We start from the raw sequence: 24,297 nt of genomic DNA on the forward strand, positions 1-24,297 counted from the left end.
AGGGAACTGTTTGCCTAAGGATAGGAATAAATGGGAAACTGACTCTTTACTATATCCTTTTGTATTTTTTAAATTTTTATATTTCAACTAAAAATTCCTGTGACTATGTGAAAAGTGAAAATTCTAAAAGTAAATGAATTACAGAACACATAAAATTAGAAAAACTGGACACAAAAAGCAACAAAATGATAAATTAGTAATACTATATATGTGCTAATAAATTTGGATAAAACTGAATAGATTGATTTTTTAATAAAAATATATAATTCTAGGGGCTGAGGTTGTGGCTCAGTGGTAGAGCGCTCGCCTAGCATGTGTAAGGCCCTGGGTTTGATCCTCAGCACCACATAATAATAAATAAAGGTATTGTGTCCATCTACAACCAAAAAATACACACACACACATATATTTCTAATGCTGACAAAAATAAAACACCCAACATCTTTTTAAAAAATTCTGATAAGTATATTCCCCCAAAGCAGCTACTCTGATACCTTATTAGTGAATCCTTTCAAACACTTCAGAAATAATTCACATTGTACAAATCATGCCTAAAATAGGTCAAAATATAGGTTATCTAGTTTAGTCTTCTAAATTGATCCTAAAACTGGCTAAAGAAAATGGTAAAAGAGCTGGGCATGGTGTCATGGTGGGAATTATATGCCTATAATTCCAGCAGATCAGGAAGCTGAGGCAGGAGGATTCTGAATTCAAAGCAAGCCTTAGCAATTTAGCAAGGCCCTAAGCAACTTGGCAAGATCCTGTCTCTAAATAAAATACAAAAAAGGATTAGGGATGTGGCTCAGTGGTTAAGCACTCCTGGGTTCAATCCCTGGTATCAAAAAAAAAGGAAAAAAGAAAAATGTACAAAGCTCACTCAGAATTTTCACACTCAAAACATTAAAAGAAATAATAGTAAATAGAATTTAGGAATAGATTAAATTTTTTAACTGTGTCAACAGACACTAAAAGTATATTCATTAAAACTGAGCAGTTGTACTGAGTATGGTAGTATATGCCTGTAATCCCAGCTGCTTGGGAGGTTGAGGCATGAAGATTGCAAATTCAAAGCCAGCCTCAGGAATTTAGCAAGGCTTTAAGCAACTTAATGAGACCCTGCCTCAAAATAAAAAATAAAAATGACTGGGGATGTGGCTCAGTGGATATGCACCCTTGGGTTCAATCCCTGGTACAAAAACAAAAACAAAAACAAAAATCCAACAGCTATTTTTAATGTAAGGATTCTAAAACTAATAAAAAAGATATATATTTTTACCCTGATTGAAGTACCTATTTAAAACTAAATGTAAAAAAAAAATATGCTGTCATTAAGTATAGGTACAAAATGATGACGCTTTCTATCATATCACTGTTAATTAATATAGTATCAGGGGCTAGAAGAACAGTCCAGGGGTAGAGCTCTTGCCTAGCATGCACAAGGCCCAGGGTTTGATCCCCAGGACCTTAAAAAAATAAAGTTGGAACTTCTGACACTATATATAGTACAATATAAAGCAACATAAAAATGAATGAGAGGGGCTGGGGTTGTGGCTCAGTGGCAGAGCACTTGCCTAGCATGTGTGAGGCACTGGGTTCAATCCTCAGCACCACATACAAATAAATAAAGAATAAAGGTACATCAACAAGTAAAAAATATTTTTAAAAATTTTTAAAAATGAATAAGAGCTACAAATAAAGGCAGAGATAAACTATTTTTACATTCAATAAATACCACTGTATACTTATAAAAACTAAATGAATCATTTGAATGGTTATGATGAATTTAAAGTGATCAGAGCCATCACCAATAAGGAAAAAAATCATGAATATTCCTGATTTTCAAACTTGAGTCTATGTGAAAAATCACCCAGGGAAGAAGCTTTTAAAAATTGTCAATACCATGACTTGCCTCAGACAAAATGCCTCAGAACCTCTAGGGGAGGGATCAGACATTAATATTTTATAAAGCTTCTCAGGTGACTTAATGTGCAGCCTACAATTGTATATTCAATTATTGGAAGAGCTTAAAAATGCAATGCAAAATGTGTAACTATTTGTATTTGCAAATGGGAAGAGAAACACTGCTGAAATTTAGAAGAGGAAACTTGACAGGAGACACAGTTAGCTCCTATGCTAATGTTTGCAGTTTAGATAAAAACCAATACCCAAGTCAATGGAGGGGGACATGACCCACAGCCTCAATAGATTGATGGAAATGAGAGGTTATTAGTCTCTGCCCATGTGCTGTTAAAATGGGAAGCATGAATGAGAATTTGACAGAAGCTTAGGTGGTCCGGGATTACATACATACCTGTAGAAGCCACATGCAAGATAAATTCTCACAAATGCAATTGTTGAGTCAAATGGTATGCATCTTTAAAAGTGAGAGATTTATTTTAAAAAGATCTTAAATATGACAAAGAAAAAGCATGATATCAAAATATCATCGCATATAGGTAGGAGTGGAGTGGGAGAGACCAAGTAAGCTGAAGTCAGGCAAGATGGCTCAGTGTTACCAGGAAGTAGGTAAGAGATGGATCTCAAACAAAATTTCTGTAATTCCAACATGGCTTTATTCTTGCCACCTACCTCCTCCCACTTCAAACTCTAGTCATCACACCCAATGTCCCCATCCTACCAGACCCCTAACCCAACAGGCATTGCTAGGGCCTATCTGATATCCTCTGTTTTAAGTGTAATATTCTTTCAAGGCCCCTCCCACAGGAACAAGTCTCTTTTTGCTTCACTCCCTATATTTTACCATCCAAAACTTTCCTAGACATTTCTGTTTAAGTAATATTTCATGTCTGGTGTTTGGTATAAATATCTGATCTGCCATTTATATTCTGGAAGTAGAATACAAATTACCTTCATATTAAAAAGCTATTTTTGACTATGGCATTTAAGCCCTCTTTTTTATTAGACTTTTAATATACAATTTAAAATGCTTCCTCCATGATGTTTTCTGTTCATCATTTTCAATCCAATCACATGATCTCTAAATTTACTTCATCTTCCTAACATAAGCATGCTTCATTCTTTCCCTAAACAAACACCTACTAAGCATCTATTCTCTGGCACTGTTTTAGATCCTGGAGATAAAGTTCTTGCCCTTGGGGAGCTCAGGCAGTTGAGGTGTATGGGTGTGGAGGGAGGCAGGGAGACAGCCAATAAACAAGTATTTGTATAGCAGTCAAATTTAGTAAGTGACCTGGAGAAAATTTAAAAGGATAGAGTGATGCCAAGGGTATGATAATGTCAATTTCAATTGATGGTGTCATGGAAGGCATCATTGATAAGGTAATTTGGGGACAGAAACCTAGAGGAAGAGGACAGGAATCCTGTGGATTTCTGGCAGGAGAGGATTCCAGGCAGAAAAACAAGTACAATGGTCTGAAAGCAGGAACATTTCTAGACTAACTGAAGTTCAACAAGAGCAGAGTCAGGGTGAGGGTACGCATTAGAAAGTGTATGTACGGGCTGGGGATGTGGCTCAAGCAGTAGCGCGCCCGCCTGTCATGCGTGCGGCCCGGGTTCGATCCTCAGCACCACATACAAAGATGTTGTGTCCGCCGAAACCTAGAAAATAAATATTAAAAAATTCTCTCTCTCTGTTTAAAAAAAAAATAAGAAAATGTATGTACAAGAAACTTGTCTTATACCATTGTTAGAGGGTTGATGTATAATGCCACTAAATAGTTTTACTCAACTTTAAAACTCAGATTAAAGAATGATCAGGCTTGGAAGATATTATATATCCAAGAATAGTCCTGCTATAATCCATTACTGAAGCACAGGGAAGAAAAAACCCCACCCACCACCATCATGAAGCAGAAAGTTCCACAGGTTACAATTACGGGGAAATTACCACAAGTTTGCGCAGGAATGATGTTGCGTTGTCTGAAGAATACTATGGTACATAACTCCCAGCATCCTATAGCATCAATGACTCTGTCTCCATTTCCTTCCAAAAATTTTTATCCAACATACTGGAGAAAGTTTCTTAACTTCATAGAGGAAAATAATGTAAAAGATTTCCTTTATTTAAAAAGTTTACTAGAGTGTATCTGTTTCATCAAATGAAGTACATATCTATTTATACTGACTGTTAGTCTTCTTTTTGTTTTTGATACCAGGGATTGAACTCCGGGCGTTTAACCACTGAGCCACATCTCTAGCCCATTTTTTATTAGAGAAGGGTCTCACTAAGTTGCTTAGGGCCTCACTAAGTTGCTGAGGCTGGCTTTGAATTTGCGATCCTCCTACCTCAGCCTCCTGAATCTGGGATTACAGGAGTGCACCACCATGCTTGGTAGTCTTTATCCTTTGTATTAAATTATTAAAAAATTTTCCTATGCCAGAGTGCCACACATATTGTAGTTAGAAAATAAGATTTGGAAAACTAGTTTTCAAAGCACAAGTTTTGCATTCAAACTAAAAACTGACACTTGGCCTAATCAACATATCAAGAGACACAATACACAACTCTGCTTTTATGATATCCAATGGTTAACCTACAGTATAATGAGAAATCTAAGAAATCACCTAGTTATACTTTCAATTCATATTTTTAGATTGATCCAAAAAGGAATAATTTGATCAAAGAGCTCAGGGATAAAAACTGAGTGGGGAGTGCTGGGTTTGTGGCTCAGTTAGAGCGTTTGCCTAGCATGTGTGAGGCACTGGGTTCAATCCTCAGCACCACATAAAAATAAATAATAAAATAAATGTATTGTGTCCATAAAAAAAAAAAAACTGGGAAGGACTAAATAAAGAATATTTAATAGCAATACAAAGACTAAATATGATTATAACAACTTAATGTGTTACAAAATTTTAGTAATTGATATAGCAAGAATTTGGGTGAAATTCAGAAGCACATAACTTACCTGAGAAGCATACTTTTCCCTTACTTCATTGTTATTTCCAGTTTCCCCTTCACTTTATGCAGTCGCACATGCATCTTCAAAGGGTCACTTGTTGCTTCTGCAGTTGCAATTCAATTCTATAAAAGAATGACCATCATCACTTCACAAGAAGAGAAGGCACATTCTAGGAAGCTGAGTTATCTAATCTCATGTCCTAATTCATTTTATAACTATATACAAATAGAAGGTGGGAAGAATTTAAAAAGTTATCAAAATACAAACTAGTAATTTAAAACTATTAAAATTCTAATGGAAATAGAACATATAAATGGAAGTAAGGAAAACAGAACAAAATGATTCATTAAAACCTGTAATTTTTACATTCCCCTCTCCATCAATGAGTTTTTATTCCTCTCTTAGCTAAGTTTGAGGTGGCTTGGCAGAAATAATAAAATTAACTGAGAGATAGCCTTAAACTTCAAGGATGCACACACCCTGAAGGATATACTACTCTCTCATGGTTTATACTCAAAGCCCTGGGAGTTTCCTAGTATGAGCTACAGAATTGGCTCATACTGTAAGTTCCAGGCTAACTACTCTGTTCTCTACATTTTTTGTCTCTGATTCTTATTCCTATGTTTGTCCATTCTGCCCAGTGCCAATTTGAGCACACAGTAATACATGGTGAATAAATGAAACAATAAATAGATTTTCAACAAACCACCAGAGAGATGCTTCATGTGATCTTAAAATTACTTGGGAAACACTTGAAAAAAAAAAAAAAAAAAAAAACACTGCTCCTGAGATCTTTTTTCTCCAAAGCATTCCCTTTGGTTAAAATACCCATTAGCAGTAAAACAGCCCCAGTGTGAGTATATGGGAAGGTGTCAGAACTTCAAACAGACATCCAGAACTCGGTACACTACAGAGGGGGACTATGAGCGTCTGTGAATATAAACAGGTTTGTCCTTCAAAAAAGCCCCCCCCACCAAAGTAGTTCCCAGTTATCACCAGCATTCTTACATCTTTAACATATACTTATCTTCTACAGTGTGTATCAAGTATTTTACTAACAAGCTTTAACCTCATTAACTAATTTAATCCTTATAATAACCCTAGCAGGTAGATTCTATTATTCTAATCACCCAGATAAGAAAATGAGGTATAGAAAGATTAGTTACATAAACTACCCAAGGAAATGCACTATGTGCTATGCTGCTTTCCATAAGCAGGAGTCTCTCAATAAATATAATTTCATGGTAAGATAAAGTCTCATCCACCTATTTCACTTTCTTTTACTGCTTTCTTGGCATGTCTAATTAAATAGCTCCATTACTAGTTAAATTAGCTTTTGTTGAAATTTTTTCCTAATTAATAATTTATTGAAAAACCTACCTTCTAATTCTCTACAACTTAAAAGCTGGCCTTTTCTCACTTAAGAAATTATCCCTTTGAACATTAGAAAAAGGAAATATTTTAAATTTGGTGGAAATCAAAAGCAATAATTATTTAAAGCTAATTATTCATATACACAAAATACTTCAGCTAATTACATTTATTTCAGGTATTTTTCTATGCTTACGAGATCCCTTCCAACTTTAACATCTGGAAGCCCTCCTTAAGCAAGGCATTTCTTCTATTCTGTAATCAATTAGAATTAATGATCACAATGTCAAAAGCTGTGGGTTCAATCCACTACAGCAAAGCACTCCTGTTTTTCTGAGTAGGAAGTTCTGCTCAAGTTCAGATCTTTTGCCAGATACAATCTAAGGTTCCAACTTCAAAAGATCAAGAGAGACATAAGTTTTTAAAAAATGTTTTAAGTTTTTATACAACTCTGCTTGATTGATCTGAAAACAGAATTTTGCTTTTCCTGACACCAATTCTACTGACATAATAAAAAGCATTTGCAAAAGTTTTAGAAAGTGTCACAAAAATTCCTACTACTGCAATATAGAAAACCTCCATAAATATATGATTACAATTCCATAAATATTTCTAAGATTTAAAAAAAAATTACTATATATTTTCATAAACCAAAAACTGTACCATTTCCAAATAATATGGAATTGTTTTAAACATGCTTTTCAAATTAAATGGAAACCAATCAATACCCAGTCTAGATTACATTTTAAAATAACCCAGGACCCATTCAAGGTAGAAGTTTTCCAAGATTCAACAAATAAACATGAAAAAGCAAAACTACATTCCTTAATTGTTATTATAGGAGAAACCCATTTGGGATTGTCTGTCTTCAAGATTTCCTGCCCACAGTTGGAAAGAACTTCCCAATGCACTAATGCTTCAAAACATATGGATTCCAATAGTCACAAGGTAACTATGACAGCAAAGCCACCCATCCTTGTGAGATCATAGAAACCATATGATGTAATTTTTTAAACTGAGGTAAAATTCACACAAAATTAACCATTTAAAAATGTACAATTCAGTGGCATTTAGAATATTCACAATGCTGTGCAACCATTACCTCTATCTAGTCCCAAAATACTTTCATTAAAAACTCAATACTCATTAAACAGCCACTTCCATTCCCCCTCTTCTAGCCCCTGACACCATTATTATGCTTTATGTGTCTACAGATTTATTTCTTTTGGGAATTTCATATAAATGCAATCATATAATAATTCTTTGTGTTGGCCTTCTTTCACTGGCACAGTGTTTCAAGTTTCATCTATATTGTAGTGTGTGTCCCCACTTCAAACATTTTTAAAGCTGGTAAGTATTCCATTATCGAATATATCACATTTTGTCCATTGAGTCAGCCGTTGATGGACACTTTGGTTATTTCCACTTTTTGGCCACTATTAAATAGTGCTGCTATGAACATAAGTGCACAAATATTTACTTGAATACATGTTTTCAATTATTTTGGGTATACATTTAGAAGTGTAATTACTAGAAAATGTGGTAATTTTATATTCAACTTTTTGAGAAAGTACCAAACTGTTTTCAGACCTACAAGCACTAGTGGCTGCCCTAGTTTACAGTCCCACTAGCAAAGTTCAAGGATTCTAATTTCTCCACATCCTCACCAATGCTCATAATTTTCTGGTGTTTTGTTTTAAAATTATAGTCATCCTAGTAGGTATCAAGTGGTATCTCATTGTAGTTTTTATTTGCATTTCTTTAATCACTAAAGATGCAGAGTATTTTTTCATGTATATGTCCTTTGGAGAAATGTCTATTTAAGCCCTTTGTCCATATTTTAATTGGTTTGCTTGTCTTTTTGTTGTTGAGTTGTAAGATTATAGATACTAGGCTCTTTTCAGATATGCAAATGATTTCCCCCTTCTTCTGTAGGTTTTCTTTCAACTTACTGGATGGTGTCCTTTGATGCACAATTAAATTTTGAAGTGGCCTAATTTATTTCTTTCTTTCATTGCATATGGGTTGTTTGTTGGTTTTTTGTTTGATTTGTGGTACTGGGAATTGAACCCAGGAGCCCTTTACCACTGAGCTACATCCCCAGCCTTTCTTTTTTTTTTTTTAACATTCATTTGGGTTGTAGTTGAATACAATACCTTCATTTTATTTATTTTTATGCGGTGCTGAGGATCGAATCCAGCACCCTGCACATGCCAGGCAAGCATTCTACCACTGAGCCACAACCCCAGCCCATCCCCAGCCTTTTTAATTATTTATTTTTAAAGTTTGTGAAAGGGTCTTTCTAAATTGTCAGGGCTGGCTTGGCCTCTGAAATAACTTGAATTACAGGTAAGCACCACCAAGTCTGACCTCATTGCTTGTGCTTTTGATGTCATCACTAAGAATCCATTATCAAATATAAGGTCATGAAGATTTACCCATATATTTTCTTCTAAGAATTTATAGTTTTTGGTCTTAAAATTCAATCTTTAATCCATTTTAATTACCTTTAGTATATGGTGTGAAATTGGGGTCCAACTTCATTCTATTGCATGTAAAAATCCAACTGTCCCAATGCCATTTGTTGAAAAGATTTTTTTTTTCAACTATCAAATGGTCTTCATATCCTTCTCAAAAATCAATTGATTGGGCTAGAGAAATAGCTCATTTGGAAGAGTGCTTGCCTCGAATGCACAAGCCTTTGGTTCAATCCCCAGCACCACCAAAAAAAAAAAAAAAAAAATCAATTGACCATGCCAGGTATGGCATGGCATGCCTATAATTACAGCAACTCGGGAGGGCTAAAGCAGGAGGATCACAGGTTCAAGGACAGTCTCAGCAACTTAACAAGGCCCTAAGCAACTTAGCAAGGCCCTAAGCAACTTAGTAAGACCTGGCCTCAAGTTTTAAAAGGACTGGGAATATAGCTCAGTGATAAAACACCCCTGCGTTCAACCTCCAGTACCAAAAAAAGAGAGAAGTGACCATAGACATATGGGCTTACTGCTAGACTCTCAATTTTATTCTACTGATCTTTATGTCTATTCATATTGATAGCACCACACTGTTTTTATTATTATAGCTTTGTTGTAAATTTTGAAATTGAGATACCTGAGTCTTTAAACTTTATTTTTTCCCCAAGATTATTTTGACTATTCAGGGTCTATTACAATCCCATATAAATCTGAGGATCACTTTTTCCATTTCTGCAAAAAATGTCACTGGGATTTTGGTAGAGATTTCATTGCATCTTTAGATTTCTTTGGGTAGTACTGCCATCTTTATAATATTAAGATTTCCAATCCATGATCATGAGATGTCTTTTCATTCAATGATATAATTTTGATGTTATCTTAAAAATATTTGATAGAGTAATACACTAACTTCCTTTAGTTGTCTGTATTTCTATGGTAATTTTCAAACAGCTTGATTAACAAATATAAAGTTTACATTTGCAGTGAGAATACAATATTTATATTCTAGAGAATGGGTCAATTATTCAAGGTCTGATTGTTTGCTTCTATAAATAAGAAATGTTAAAACTCAAGGATTTTCATTTCTCAGAATTATAATTAATTTTCTTTTTTTAATATTTATTCTTAAGTTTTAAGTGGACACAGTATCTTTATTTTACATTTATGTGGTGCTGAGGATCAAACCCAGTGCCTCGAGCATGCTAGGTGAGCGCTCTACCACTGAGCCCCAGCCCCAGCCCCAGCCCCAGCCCCTGTAATTAATTTTCATCATCATCAGTTCCTACTAAAGCAGCTGATACACAAGAACTGTTTAGGTTCACTGATTCTTAAGTTGTTTAACAGACTTTGCAGAATACAGGACAAACTCCCCCTTCCCCAATTTGTTATGAAACACTAGCTACTTTGCCAATGAGTCTTCTCAAAGAAGCTTGGTTAGTCAGAGCTTAGTGTCAATTGTAATTTGGTGGGGGGTTAAGGAGGAAAAATTTGAAAAAATCTTTAATATTTTTTGGCTAAAATCTGTCACTTGATCAATTGAGAGAACAATTACTTGACATTATAAATATTTCTTGGGCAAGACATAATCTGTTCTATGCTCTCACATAAAAATTAGAATTGAAGACAACATAGTAACCTAGAAAAAAATAACTACGGAGTTCTCTGAGACTAGCCATTTCATGGAAATTGCATATTCTACAAAAGAAAAAGCCATTTGAGACTGGTGGATTGAGTCTGAGAGGTAGTGACTGCTTCAGAGTCCATGTCTGGTGCCAACTTTTCAAAGCTTCAGTTTGCACCTCCTCTCAATACACAAACCATGTGAGATTCATGGTCTGAGGTGATCCAGCAAAATCAGAAAGGGTTTTAAGAATCAAATTGCCTATAAATAACTTTAACCAGAAAATACTATCTGGTGTTGAAATAAATAGCTATTGACCAAATCCTGAAAAACATATATCCAATTCCATCTACTTTGTCATCTATAATGAAACTAAAGGTAATAAAAATATCTTCTGGCAGGTTCTTGGGGTCAGTGTTTTGGCAGGAAATGCTGCTAACATAAAGTTAGAAGTTCTGAGTCATTGTTGAGTTTTGCTTTTTGTTTTATAGCAGAAACTTGAACTTGAAAAGGAAAAAGAGGGGCCAGAATAACCAGGTTAAGAACTTGACCCAGATGAGGCAAGAGCTGGACAACAGTCCCAGGAGGGGAAGAGCTGCGTAACAATGAACATGAAATGGACTGCTTGCTGATCAAGTCCAACACCCAAGCAGTCAGAGGATCCCTTTAGCACAGGCATCAGCAAGGCTGGTCAATATACCATCCATGGTAGGGCTCACTCTCATGGCATGAGTTTTGCCACAAATTTTCCATAAACAGAAAGCTCTTTAATAGCAGGTAGAAAGAGCTGCTTCTCTGGTCCTGCTTACTGCCTAATGAGGTTCTATTTTTCAGGGCCCTTACAATTTCTCACCCTCCAAGTATTTTCAACAAGCCAACTGAATAACTGTACTTCTCCCTCCATATTTCTTCAGTTTTAGTCGCACTCTGTTCACTTGAGTTTTCAGGATGCCATTCTATGTTCCAAAGCTGAAATACTGAGGCATCTGCCTGGGAGCTGGCAGGCCTGCTTCAGCTTTGTTCTCTGCTTTCTCTGTGGTGGTCCTAGCTACAAGCTCTTGGAAACCAGCCCTTAATTGTAGGGCAAATGCCTGGTTTGCAAGCCTTACTAGACAGGAAAAGAGAAGCAGATGAAATGCTGAAGTTTATGACACAGCTACAAACTAACCAGTCTCAATTTTAAAAAAGCCAAAATCTGGACACATGTCTGTCAACATGAGAATGCATAAACAAATTGCGGTATTCAAACAATGGAATACTATGGATAAACCAATTAAAAGATAGATAAGTATCTAATACACATATCATAGAGGAATCTCAAAATCACGTTGAGCAAACAAAGATAAACACAATAATTATTATATATGCTGCTTAAAGGAGTTCTAGAAAAGAGAAAATTTATTGTAGTAAAAATCAGAAAAGACTTTACCTTTGAATGGTGAGGGTACATAAAGGAACTTTGCCGGGGTGACAAAAATATTCTACATATGGCTTGGGGTGGTGTCTACATCAGTATAAACATTTGTCAAAACTTATTAAACTATACCCTTAAAATATGTATAATTTGCTATATATGAATTATACCTCAACTTTTTAAAATGAAAAAGTTCAAATACTTTTTTTGAAATAACACAAAGGCAGTTTTCCATCACTTTGCACCTATGTGGCCAACATTCTGCAAAAGAGAGAAATCTCTTTAGAGTTGTATGGAAATTTATATCAATGAATTCTTTTAATTACGTAAAGGATACCTTCAAATTTCTCTTAATCTACCCTCCATATTAATTATGTTAAGCATGCTTTAAGAGCTGAAAGTACACTGTAGAAGATGAAAATACTAATTTTTTTTTTAATTTTTGGGGAAAAAAAGCCCTCAATTATAAGTCAGTATAGGGAAATTGGAAAATACAGAAGTGTACCTAAGACTATAGGGAAAGGGGATTCATATAATCAGAGTTACAAACATAAAGAAGAAAATAAAGTGACCTCCAAAACATTCACTACCCAGAGATTAGCACTGTAAACTTTTTACATACACACATATAAGTTTACCCAAATGGGATCATACTGAACATACTATTTTTCATTTTAAATATATGTAACAAATACTTCTAATGCTATCATGCATTCTTTGAATTTTTATTTTATTTTATTTATTTTTTTAATACTGAAGACTAAACTTAGAGGTCTTTACCATTGAGCCACATCCCCAGCCTTTTTTATTTCTTATTAGGATACAGGGTTTCACTAAGTTGCCCAGGCTGGCCTTGAACTGACAACCCTCCTGCCTCTGTATCCTGAGTAGCTGGGATTACAGATATGCATCTGGCTCATTATTTGTTATTTTACTACTATGATTAAACATTTTCATGTGATTACTTGTCCTTCACATTTCTCTTGCCTACCATGTGTGGCAATTTAAAAAATAATGCTGAGTTTTCATTCCTGATTATAATATATTTTGTATGAAATGTGGAAAATACAGAAGAGTATATGACTTCAGGGGGAAAATTACAGAATTCAAATCATAACAATCATGACTGCTAATTTTTATTTTTCTTTGCATTTTTTTTTTATAGAAATAATAATCTAGGGGCTGGGGTTGTGGCTCAGTGGTAGAGTACTAGCCTAGCATGCTTGAGGCACTAGGTTTGATCCTCAGCACAACATAAAGATATTGTGTCCACCTAAAACTAAAAAATAAAAATTAAAAAAAAAAGAAATAATAATCTAAATAAATCTGTTTCTAGAGCAAGTTTTCTCACCTAGCATTGTTACGTGAACAGTTTTCCCTGCCATTAACAACTTTTTAAACATTTGTTTTTTGTTTTTTGATTTTTTTGTTTTGTTTTGTTTTTGGGGGGTACTGGGGATTGAACTTAGGGGCACTCAATCACTGAGCCACATCCCCAGTCCTATTTTGAATTTTATGTAAATACTGAGTCTCACTGAGTTGCTTAGCACCTTGCCATTGCTGAATCTGACGTTGAACTCCTGAGTTTTTTGCCTCAGCCTCCTGAGCCACGAAGATTACAGGCATGTGCCACTGCACCTGGTTTAAACATGTGTTTTTGTTAGCCTTATTTCACTTGCTGAATTTTGTTAGCTGCATTGATTTGCCATAATTCAAAAATTAACCCACTATCAGGTATCTGAACATATTTTTATCCACTTTACATCATTTTTTAATATAAAAATTGTCTTCATGATTATTTCCTTAGGATAAAGGGTCAAAGAATATGAATATCTTAAAGGCCTGTATTGTCAAACTGCACTGTGACACTCTGCATTCCACAAGAGTAACTAAGAATGTCTGTACTTCTATACCTTGCTAACATTCAGTTTCTCTTTCTTTCTCACATACTCTCCCCCATATACTCCTGACCATAACCCCTCACACACCCAACACACACCTACTTTGCTGATTTGATATGAGAAACTTTAAATGGGGGCTGGGGTTGTGGCTCAAGTGGTAGAGCACTCGCCTAGCATGTGTGAGGCACTGGGTTCGATCCTCAGCACCACATAAAAAATAAAATAAAGATATTGTATCCACCTAAAACTAAAAAATAAATTTAAAAAAAAGCACCAAAAACTTTAAATGCATTTTTCACTGATAGAATGAAGTCATTCTCCATTTGGTTAAGCCTCCTATAGTTCCTCTTCTGTGAATAGTCTGTTAAATTCCTTAGACATCTGACACTTTTCACAGGTAACCAAAAAGCATTTGAGATTTCTGGCTCAACACAAATAATGGAACATTACAATGTATCTCTCTTGTCTCTTAAAATGACCAATATAAAAGACTATTTATTATAAACATAAGAATATATATATTTTAAACATATAAAAGTAAAATAAGGATAAGTTCACAGAAACATAGGATAAGCAGGAAAGATGCCATCAGGACATCAGGAGAATAGCATGATAACTTCTATCAAAAAAAAAAAACACAAAAAAAGCCATTAGGACCGACTGTTGTGACTGTTGACAATGCTAATCATTGTAAAGAAGATTCAATTTGAACCAAACAAAAGAAGGGACCTCTAAAGTCAGGCATGGTGGCACATGCCTATAATTCCAGCAACTCAAAAGGCTAAGGCAGGAGGATCACAAGTTCAGGCCAGCCTCAGCAACAGTGAGGCCCTAAGCAACTCAGTGAGACCCTGTCTCAAAATAAAAAATAAAAAGGAATGCAGGGGCTGGGATTGTAGCTCAGTGGTAGAGCACTTAGGTTCAAGCCTCAGTACCACATAATAAAATAAAGGTATTGTGACTATCTACAATTAAAAAAAAAAAAAAAAGAATAATGATACAGCCCAGTGGAGGTTAAGTGCCCCTGGATTCAATCCCTGGTGCAAAAAAAAAAAAAAAGATGGGGGGAAACCTCTAAAAATGTCATTGCACAGAACCCTGGGAGGAAACAAACCCAAATTCAGAGACTATAGAAGTTAGATGTGGAAGTAAAAGTGAGCCAGTGATTATCAGGAAAATAATTAAAGATCTGGGGAACAGCTGCATCTTCCAATGTTCTCAAGCTAAACTGTGAAAAGAGCTCTCTATAATAAAATGGAGGATCAGCTGTAGGGACCACCCACACAGGTGCTAGGACTAGAAAATGAAGAAACAGTACCTCAAATGACAAGGCACACACCCACCCAGAAGGCAGCTGATTGCACACAGTACTTAGAAGGTCCAGGGTTCGTATACTCTGAATTTACTTCTGGAAAAACAAAAATCCCCATTTGGGCTGAGAGCCACCTTGATCACACAACCAAGTTCTCAGCCCTGGTTGCACCTAAGAATTCTCTGGGGAGCTTTTTAAAGACCAATTGCCAGGAAAGTAGCTGTGATTCAGTGGTAGAGCACTTGCCTAGCATGTGTGAGCACTGGGTTGGATCCTTACCACCAAATAAAATATATAAGAGACACTAAATGCCTAGGCCCTACACAGTTCAATGCAATCAGCATTGACAGAGGGAGTTAGCCCAGGCATTTTTATTAATATGCTCTTTACATAATTAAATGTACCCTTAGAATTGAAAATCACTGGTCTGGATCTTCATTTATGCATGTGAACAGAAAACCAACTAAAAATCACACACTAAGAAAAACAGATTAAAAAGTGACACTAAACTGAACAGAGGAACCAAATCCAGAGGAAACAAGAGTTAATAAAGGAAAGAGAAAACAATTTTAGTAATCTCTGAAAGTTCTATGAAGATATCATTTAAAATATCTATGAAGATAGTAAGAGCAAAGTAGTAATGCTAAAAAGTTATTAGTGGGGAATAAACAAAACAACAAAAAAGTTTTAATCCCTCAACAAAGGTCTGCACAGCAAAAAGAAGAGGAGCAAAACCAAAGACACAAGCAGTTATTTGGAAGACTGAACCCATCAACTCTCTCAAATTAGGAAATATGAAGGGGAAAGAAGGATGAATATAGACAACAAATACCTGACTAACATATGCCTAACTTTTTCTTTTCTTTCTTAAAGAGAAAGTAAGTGGAAAGAAATTACCAAAGAGATAATAGGGCCAATTTTTTTCTCTGTTAGAGACTGGGGTATTAGGTTGAAAGGGTCTATCAAGTGCCTTATAACAATACCTAAAAGGAAACACCTAAATACAACTTGATGAAAATTTTAAATCACAAAAATAAAGAGTTAAATTCTGCAATTTAAGGTTGGAGGAAGAGGGGTCCTAACTGTAACAAATGGAAAACTAGATTTGCAACAGACTTCTCACTGTAATATCAAATTAAAATATACAAATGAAGCAATTTCTACCAAGTTTTTAAAGGTAGAATCCCATATTCTCTTAAAACTGTCATGTATTAAGGCAAAATAGTAATTTGGGAGCATGCAAGAGCTCCATGAATTTTTACTACCATGAATTGGGGTGGGAGGGAGAGACTCGAAGTTGTACCATAGCAAATTAAATTTACCTCCATGAAATAAAAGATGAGTTGGGATACAAGAAGCAATGCTAAACATCAACAAAAAAAGTAAACTTAGATCTACCACCATTATTAATAAAATAGATGTGAGACGAAATTCAACTGCTAATAAGAATTCTGTAAACAAAAGAGATAATATAGGAAAAAAATCAGAAACTTCAAAAGAAATCTGGGAACCAAAGTAATAGGAAAAAAATAAGCAGATGTACACTTAAAGTCTTCTTTGGAGAGGAAATACAGATGCCATTTAAGTTTGGATGCTTACAGAGAAAGTTAGTTCAAATAAAGAGATGAGCCAGGCATATTGGCACACACAAGTAATCCCAGCTATTTGAGAGGCTGAGGTAGAAGGATCACAAGTTCTAGGTCAGCCTGGATAATTTAGCCAGATCCCGTTTCAAAATAAAATAAAAGGGATGGAGATGTAGCTCAGTTGTAGATCACCTGCCTACCATGTGCAAGACCCTGGGTTAATGCCTTGTAATGCGTGCACACAGACACACACATACATACATACACACACACACACACACACATACCCCACAAGTTATGATCTCCTCCAGACAGTAGATGGATGATACTGAATAGAAGTGAGAGCTCTCAGAATGAGGTTAATTAGTATAACACCATGCCACACATAGCCTTGATGTCAGATTTAGACAATTTAAAAGTTGCAATGCCTCTTAAAATGTAGAATGGATGGAAGTGAAGCAAAAGTAGTAGCAGAGAGAAAGCAGCAAGCTACTACAGAAGTCCAGCATTAGTCCTACATTAGGATGTTGGCAGTGGAGATAAGTTTTGCATACATGTTGGAGGTAAAATCAGCAGGCCCTCTGGTGGATTGCACATGAGAGAAAGACTTAAGGATGACTCCCAGGTTTCTGGCTCTAACAACTAAATCCATGAAGGTATCATTTTACCAAGATGGGTTAGATTGGAATCAAAGAAATGATTAAGTAACCTTGCAATGCTTTTGCTCTGGTTTAATTTTTCATTTGAATTCTAGATTCTAAGGTATGCTGCAAACATCAAAAGCAATTACGTGATCTGTCTTCTCATCCTCCCTACCAAGTAGCTATCTTCCTCAAGCACATATTTTTACCCATATTTATGTAGGGCAATTCCTCAGAGGTCCATTAGACACAATTAGGCTTTTCATACCTCTAATGAGGTCTGCCTTTAAATTATGGCCAAATATCAACTCTAGAAACCTAAATTCATTGTACACTGTAAAACTGGGCAAATAAAGAATCTACTAAAATAGGCAATGACTCAGGACTACTTCTCACCAATATTCCCTAAAGATAAATTATTTTGAGAAGCTACAGACTTAAAAAGTCAGTGCATCACCAAATATGAACACCTAGCCATTCCATTGTATGTGTGTATATATGTGTGTGCATGGGTACATGGGTACACATGCACACACACACATGCATTCACATGCCAGTGATTTACTAAAAATGACAACCCTTTTCTTCATCTGAAGTTCATAATGGAGGACTTCAGCTTTTCACTAAATAAGAAGCTAAATAACTTTCTATAAAATCAAGTTTGCCTACCACTAAGGGCAAAGGCTTGTACCTCTTCTAGGGAGCCAATCACTCAACATTAACCACTGAACATTAAGCACTGTGAATTGAAGACAAACATGAGGAATCACATTCTCCAATTTCTAAGACTGTTTAGAACTCAGCTTCTCTTAGGAACACTAAATGGAAAGACATTTTACAAAGGTCTTTGGTATAAAGAGGGTAAGGAGAAAGTAAAAAAAAAAAATACGCTATGCTTTCATATTTTTGGATATCACAAGTATGTGTATGTTACTTACATAACTTTTAAAAGGAAGGAAAAAAAAGAAAAGACCATTACACAAAGCTTCCACTTCCCAATCTTTGTAATAGAAAAGCCTCCCGGGAATAATGAGAAAATTGTACTTGCTTCATAATGTTTTGATCACCAAATAAGGAATACTTATTATGTAATTATTTTAAAAGGAATACAGTTGTTGATCAAATAAATGAATTTATAAACATTTAGTACTTACAAGGCACCAGGCTGCATGCTGTCCTAAACTCTCCTACTCCCAGACCCTTCACTGTCCTGTTCTGATCTCTGCTCTAGTTGCTTCAAGCCCCGCCTCACATGCCAGCTATCCCCACAGCGAGTTCTTGCCACAGAGCCAGCCACCCACTGAACATCTGCTCTTGGATGACCCACTACCTCCCAAGCTCCACATGTCCCAAACCAGAATCCTCCTCTTCCTCAGACTTGATCCAACTCCTATGCTGTCCGTTCTCAATGCAGGCTGAGATGGTACATTCCTGCCAGTAATCCCAGCTTCAGCGTAGATGCTTCTTTCTCCAACATACTTTCCCTAACTACCCCTGTTTCTCCTTCTCTAAATACTCAGTTGACTGTCCCTCTGCTGATCATTCTGTTTGCACATGCTGAATTATAATTTCCTTTCACTTTTCTGCATCCACATTAAATTATAAATTACTTGAGGCCAGGGTCACATCTGCTACTCTTTTCCATGGACAGTATTTATATCAGAAGTATTGGTTATATGAATGCCAGTTTATAGAATAAATATCTCTGGACAAAACACTTTTTTCTTAAGCCATTCCAAATAGAATGCTGACTTTTTCTTAGGATAAACAGAAATATTCTAGAGGAAATAATACTAACCTTGGTGTCAGATCATCTGTTTTCTGGATATTACTGTCATTATCTTCATAACCTTGGTCAAGTCAGTTAACGTGTCTAGGTCTCCATTTCCTTACTTATAAAATGAAGGAGCTGAACTAGCTCATTAAGACTCCTTCCATTTAAAAAATTCTGTAAATACTAAATTCAGTAAGACATCATCATCAAATTATTTTCAAGAGAAGCCTTAGCACTTTAATAATTTTACCAAAACAAAGTAATAAAAACTAGGTAGAGGAAGAGGAAGAACAGTGTAGCAGTTAAAAGCATGCACTCTAGGGTGAGTCCTCCCTGGGATCTTGTTTTGACTATGCTGCTCAACAGCTGATGTTATCCTGGTTGTGCTACTTAATAGTTAACACTAACATCAAAGAGTTATCAGCTTCATAGCATCAATTTTTTTTTTCATTTGTGAAATAGAATAGAGTTCTCACAGGATTACTAAGCTTAAATAACACATGTAAAATGCTTAGCATAATATGCCTAGTGCAGAGTAAAAACTCAATCAATGCTGACTATTGTTACAATTTTAAACTATTAATAGAGTTCTTGCATTGACAAAGACAAGAAAAATTTATAAGAGCACCAGGGGATGTACTTTCTTTGCATACTTATAAATTCTCTTTAAACTAAAAATGCAAAAAAGTATAAAGAAAAATAGAAAGCAATCATTTCCATTACCAAAATTCACAACTTATAATCGAAAACATTAAAAAAGTCTGGAAAGACAGATATTTTGAATTTACAGATTGTGAATTGCTTCTTGCATCCCACTCCTTCCTTCCTTCCTTCTTTTTAGGGATTCTTTAGCAGGGAGCAGTGGATGATAAACTTCTCAATATTTAAAAATATTTTAATAAAAAAATAAAATACTTCACCCATGTTCTTGAATGATGGCTTGATACTGAATGATAGATATTCGCAGTTGACATTTTTTTCTTCACAGAACTTACTACCATCTGACAGGTTATATTTGTTTACATTATGTCTTAACCTTCCATGTTAGGCAGCCTCTAAGACAGTCCCCAGTGATCTCTGTTTCCTGGCATTCATATCCTTGTGTAACCTCCTCTCCTGGAATGTGGCTGGGCTACTGACTCATTTCTAACAAATAAAATATAGCAGATGTGATGGAACGTCATTTCCAAGATTAGGTTATATAGAGCCATGGATTCCATCTTGGGTGCTTTCTTTCCTTCTTCTCCTAGGAGAAGCCAACATCAAGTTATAAGGCAACCTTGAAGATGGACACAGCAATAAAGGATGAAGGCCTGGTAGCAACCAGGTTAGTGAGCTTGGAGACAGTTCCTCCCTCTCCCAAGTCAATACTTCAGACCAGACTGCATCCCCAACCTACAGCTTGACTGCTATCTCATGAGAGACTGCTAGGCCCCACCTAAATTCCTAGCCCATTTTTGTTAGATGCTAAGTATTTGCTGTTTTAAGGTGCTGACTTCCAAGATCATTTATTATACAGAAACAGATAATTAAGAATCTTCATGTGTACAATCAAGCACAAAATATCACACAATGTAATGAAACACCTACTCTGTAACTAATGGGACAAAGTATATAGCCCTTTAAATTCAAATTTTGAAAAAGCAAGGACTTTATGTTTGACTGTAGTTTCTTTTTTTAAGTTATTTTTAATTTTTTATTTGCAAATGGACTCAAGATCCTTTTATGTATTTATTTTTTTTATGTGGTACTGAGGATGGAACCCAGTGCCTCATATGTGAGGCAAGTGCGCTGCCCTCTAAACTACAGCCCCAGCCCTAACTGTAGTTTTCTTAGAGACACTTCTTTATGAACTTGAAGTCTCCATGATGGAAGTGATTTCTGTTCAGTGCTATCATTCCTTTTGCCTAGTAAAGTGACTGGCACACAAGAGTCCCTTAGCACATATTTTCTAAATAAATGCAGTTTAAAATATATGCTGTCATATTAATTACAAATATAGAAAACTAAAAGACGTAAGGATACTTCTCTACCCAGAGCCAAAATTTACAAGGAAGGGCAACACGCCATAGATTCATGGGCAGAAACTGGCCTGAAGAAAAGAGACCACAGTGATATTTAGGGAAAACAATTATACTGAGTACAATTTGCCACAGGTAAATTTAAATTCCTACCTATGACAAATTCTTGCCTTTACGTTATATTCCTGTGATCCCTGATCTATAGACATTCTCCATTACCAGAAGTGTCAGAAAATCAGCTGAGGTCATTTTCACAATAGAAGGGTGACTATCCTAAATTATTTTTAAAGCTCTTTCGAATTTCAGGGCTCTGTAATTTTGTTTATTTAATAGTATATATTTTCAATTATTTAATACTAAGAGTTTAAATTGAACAGATACACATATTTGGAAACTTTTTAGAAGAAATTAGTACACTTTATAGACACACTAATTAATGAACCCGAATAGTGTATAGCCATTTTCAATAATTTCTTGTTTTCAGTTGTGTTGTTTACTATAACTCTGCCTCTGATTTCAAGTTCATGAATGAGAGGCTCCAAAGTCACAGTCATACAGAGAAAATAAAGCAAATCCTTGTTTTACTTCAAATTCAAATGTAAAGAGCTGGTCTTATAAAGATAAGAAGATTATTAGAAAATCTTATGAAAGATTTTCAGTGCCTCTTCAGAAATATATTTATACATTATTTCCAGCAGCTAAATATTTAAATGGCTTAAGCTCAATAAATGTTTTGTCAATTTCATAATTATAATACATTCAGTAATAAAGCTTGAAACTATGCAAAAATAAACATTAAAAGGGCTGTTTTTGCCATCACACTAGATACAGAATGGGTATTTCCCTCAGTAGTATCTCATTTTATTCATAAAGCATCTGTCCTAAAAATTGGTGCAACTACTATGGAAAGCAATATGAAGATATCTCAGAAAACTTGGAATGAATCCACCATTTGACCCATCTTTCCCACTCCCCAGTTTATATACAAGGACTCAAAATCAGCATACTACAGTGATATAGCCACATCAATGTTTATATCAGTTCAATTCACAATAGCTAAACTATGGAACCAACCTAGATGCCCTTCAATGGATGAATGGATAAATCTGCCTCACATGAGGCCTAGAGTAATGAAATTGGCTGATCATGAACTGAATCTTTGAAACTGTGAGCCTAAAATAAACTTTAGGTTGTTCTTGTAATCCCAAAATAAACTCTTAAGTTTTCTTAAAAAAAAAAAAAAGAGTATCATGTCAATAAAACATCTCAATGTGTCTGACACATTATATGCTTAAATAAATGTTAATATTTAAAAATAAAGAAAATGTGGCACATATACACAATGGAATATTACTGAGTCTCAAAGAAGAATGAAATTATGACATTTGCAGGTAAATGGATGGAACTAGAGAATATCATGCTAAGTGAAATAAGCCAATCTCCCAAAACCAAAAGCTGAAAGTTTTCTCTGATAAGCAGATGCTGATCCATAGTGGGGCAGGGGAATAGGGAAGAACGAAGGAACTTTGAGTTGCGTAGAGGTGAGTGAGAGGAGAGGGGTGGGGTTGTGGAGATGGGAAGCTTGGTAGAAAGAAACATTGTTACCTACATACATGTATGATTACACTACTGGAATACTCTGAACCATATACAGCCAGAGGAATGAAAAGTTGTGTCCCATTTGTGTACTATATGTCAAAATGCATTCTACTATAAACTTAATTAAAAAAATATTTTTTAAAAAAGTATCTGACTTCCTTTTGGGTGATATGCCAAGATCTTGAGCTTATTGAACCAATAGAAGGTTTGGATATGTCTACCAATATTCCAAAATTTGCCTCATTCCTTTCACAGTTTTACCAGTATTAGTTAGGACCACTTATTTAAATAATCCAAGGGGGGCTGAGGTTGTGGCTCAGTGGTAGAGCGCTCACCTAGCATGTATGAGGCCCTGGGTTCGATCCTCAGCACCACATAAAAATAAATAAATAAAATAAAGGTATAAAAAAAAAATCCAAGGGGCTGATGAAAGCCTTTTGCCCCCGAGATTACAAATACCACAGAGAAATGGCCCTCTCTTGTTGTTCAGTGCATATTTCAAGTGCCTGAAACATGCCTGATAATAGGTGGTCAATGAAAATGTGTTTCATAAATAATTAATTTTAATTATATAGGTATTCACCTCTATTCTAGTTGCAGTTTTAACAAAAAGATACCTACAGACTAAAAACTAATCATAAGTCCATACATATTTTGAGTAACAATATGAAATAAGTAAGAGGTTTTTCAAGATGACCAATGTGAAAGGAAAGCATGCATATGTTTGACAAAATTCTATTATGGCTGTTGGAAAAAACCTGCTTCAACTGGGTGTGGTGACATGTGCATGTAAGCCCAGTGACTCGGGAGTCTGAGGCAGGAGGATCCGAGGCCAGTCTCTACAACTTAGTCAGACCCTGTCTCAAAATAAAAAATAAAAAGGGCTGGAGATGTAGCTCAGTGGTAAAGTGCCTTTGGATTAAATCCCTAGTAAATAATAAATAAATATTAAAAACCCACTTCATAACTTTGAATGATTAAAGGCTACAAAAAAACTCCACAGCCTGCCTGTTTTTTTGTTTGTTTGTTTGTTTTGTTTTGTTTTGTTTTGTTTTAAAAGTAAGTCTGCAGCTAGGAAGGGTGGCATGTACCTGTAGACCCAGCACTCCAAAGGCTGAGGTGGGTCACTTGAGTTCAGGAGTTCAAGACCAGTCTAGGCAACACAGCAAGATGCTGTCTCAAAAAGAGAAAATCAGTGTGTGTGTTGTGGGACAGGGGTAACTGATTGAGTATAAATAACTAAAGAATGAATAACAGTTTGCTTTACTGAATGGTGATTATGTGCCAGGTACTGTGCTTGACATCTCACACACTTATTTCATCTAATCCTCACAAAAACCCTAGGAAGCAGATGCTATGTTACCTCTGAGTCTGATCAAGAAAGAGACACTGACAGGTGGTCACACGCTACTAGTATGCAGTGGCAGGGCAGAGATTTCAATGCAGGGTATTGCTCTTAACCACTTGGCTATACTGGCAGAGTTAAAGTTTCTCCAAACATAAAATCTCCAGGGAAGCTAGAACCAAGTGAACATGTGGGACATTGGAAAAGCATTCAGTTGCCATCTCCCTTCTTGTGTCTTCTCCTCAACTTTCTTCACCTGGAGGCCTTCCATCCTGACTCCCCAGACAATGCTAAGTTGTAGTTTGGGATGATAAGCAGTGACTCAATAATTTGTTTCCTCCCAACCTATAACTTT

The 24,297-nt window shown here is 35.6% G+C and overlaps 1 protein-coding gene across 7 annotated transcripts in view; it reads right to left on the reverse strand.

Annotated features, from left to right (window-relative positions):
• Zhx3 (zinc fingers and homeoboxes 3) overlaps nucleotides 1-24,297 on the reverse strand; it is a 114,967-nt gene that overhangs the window by 67,909 nt on the left and 22,761 nt on the right. For 6 of the 7 annotated variants that reach the window (XM_076851863.1, XM_076851862.1, XM_076851861.1 and 3 more), the window contains exon 2: nucleotides 4,890-5,005. The gene's annotated coding sequence lies outside the window, so the exon portion shown is untranslated. Of the gene's footprint in view, nucleotides 1-4,889; nucleotides 5,006-18,357; nucleotides 18,444-24,297 lie in introns of those variants that run through there. The other variant, XM_076851859.1, reaches the window with a different exon arrangement.

This window comes from Callospermophilus lateralis, chromosome 3, assembly GCF_048772815.1.
Source record: "Callospermophilus lateralis isolate mCalLat2 chromosome 3, mCalLat2.hap1, whole genome shotgun sequence".
NCBI lineage: Eukaryota > Metazoa > Chordata > Mammalia > Rodentia > Sciuridae > Callospermophilus > Callospermophilus lateralis.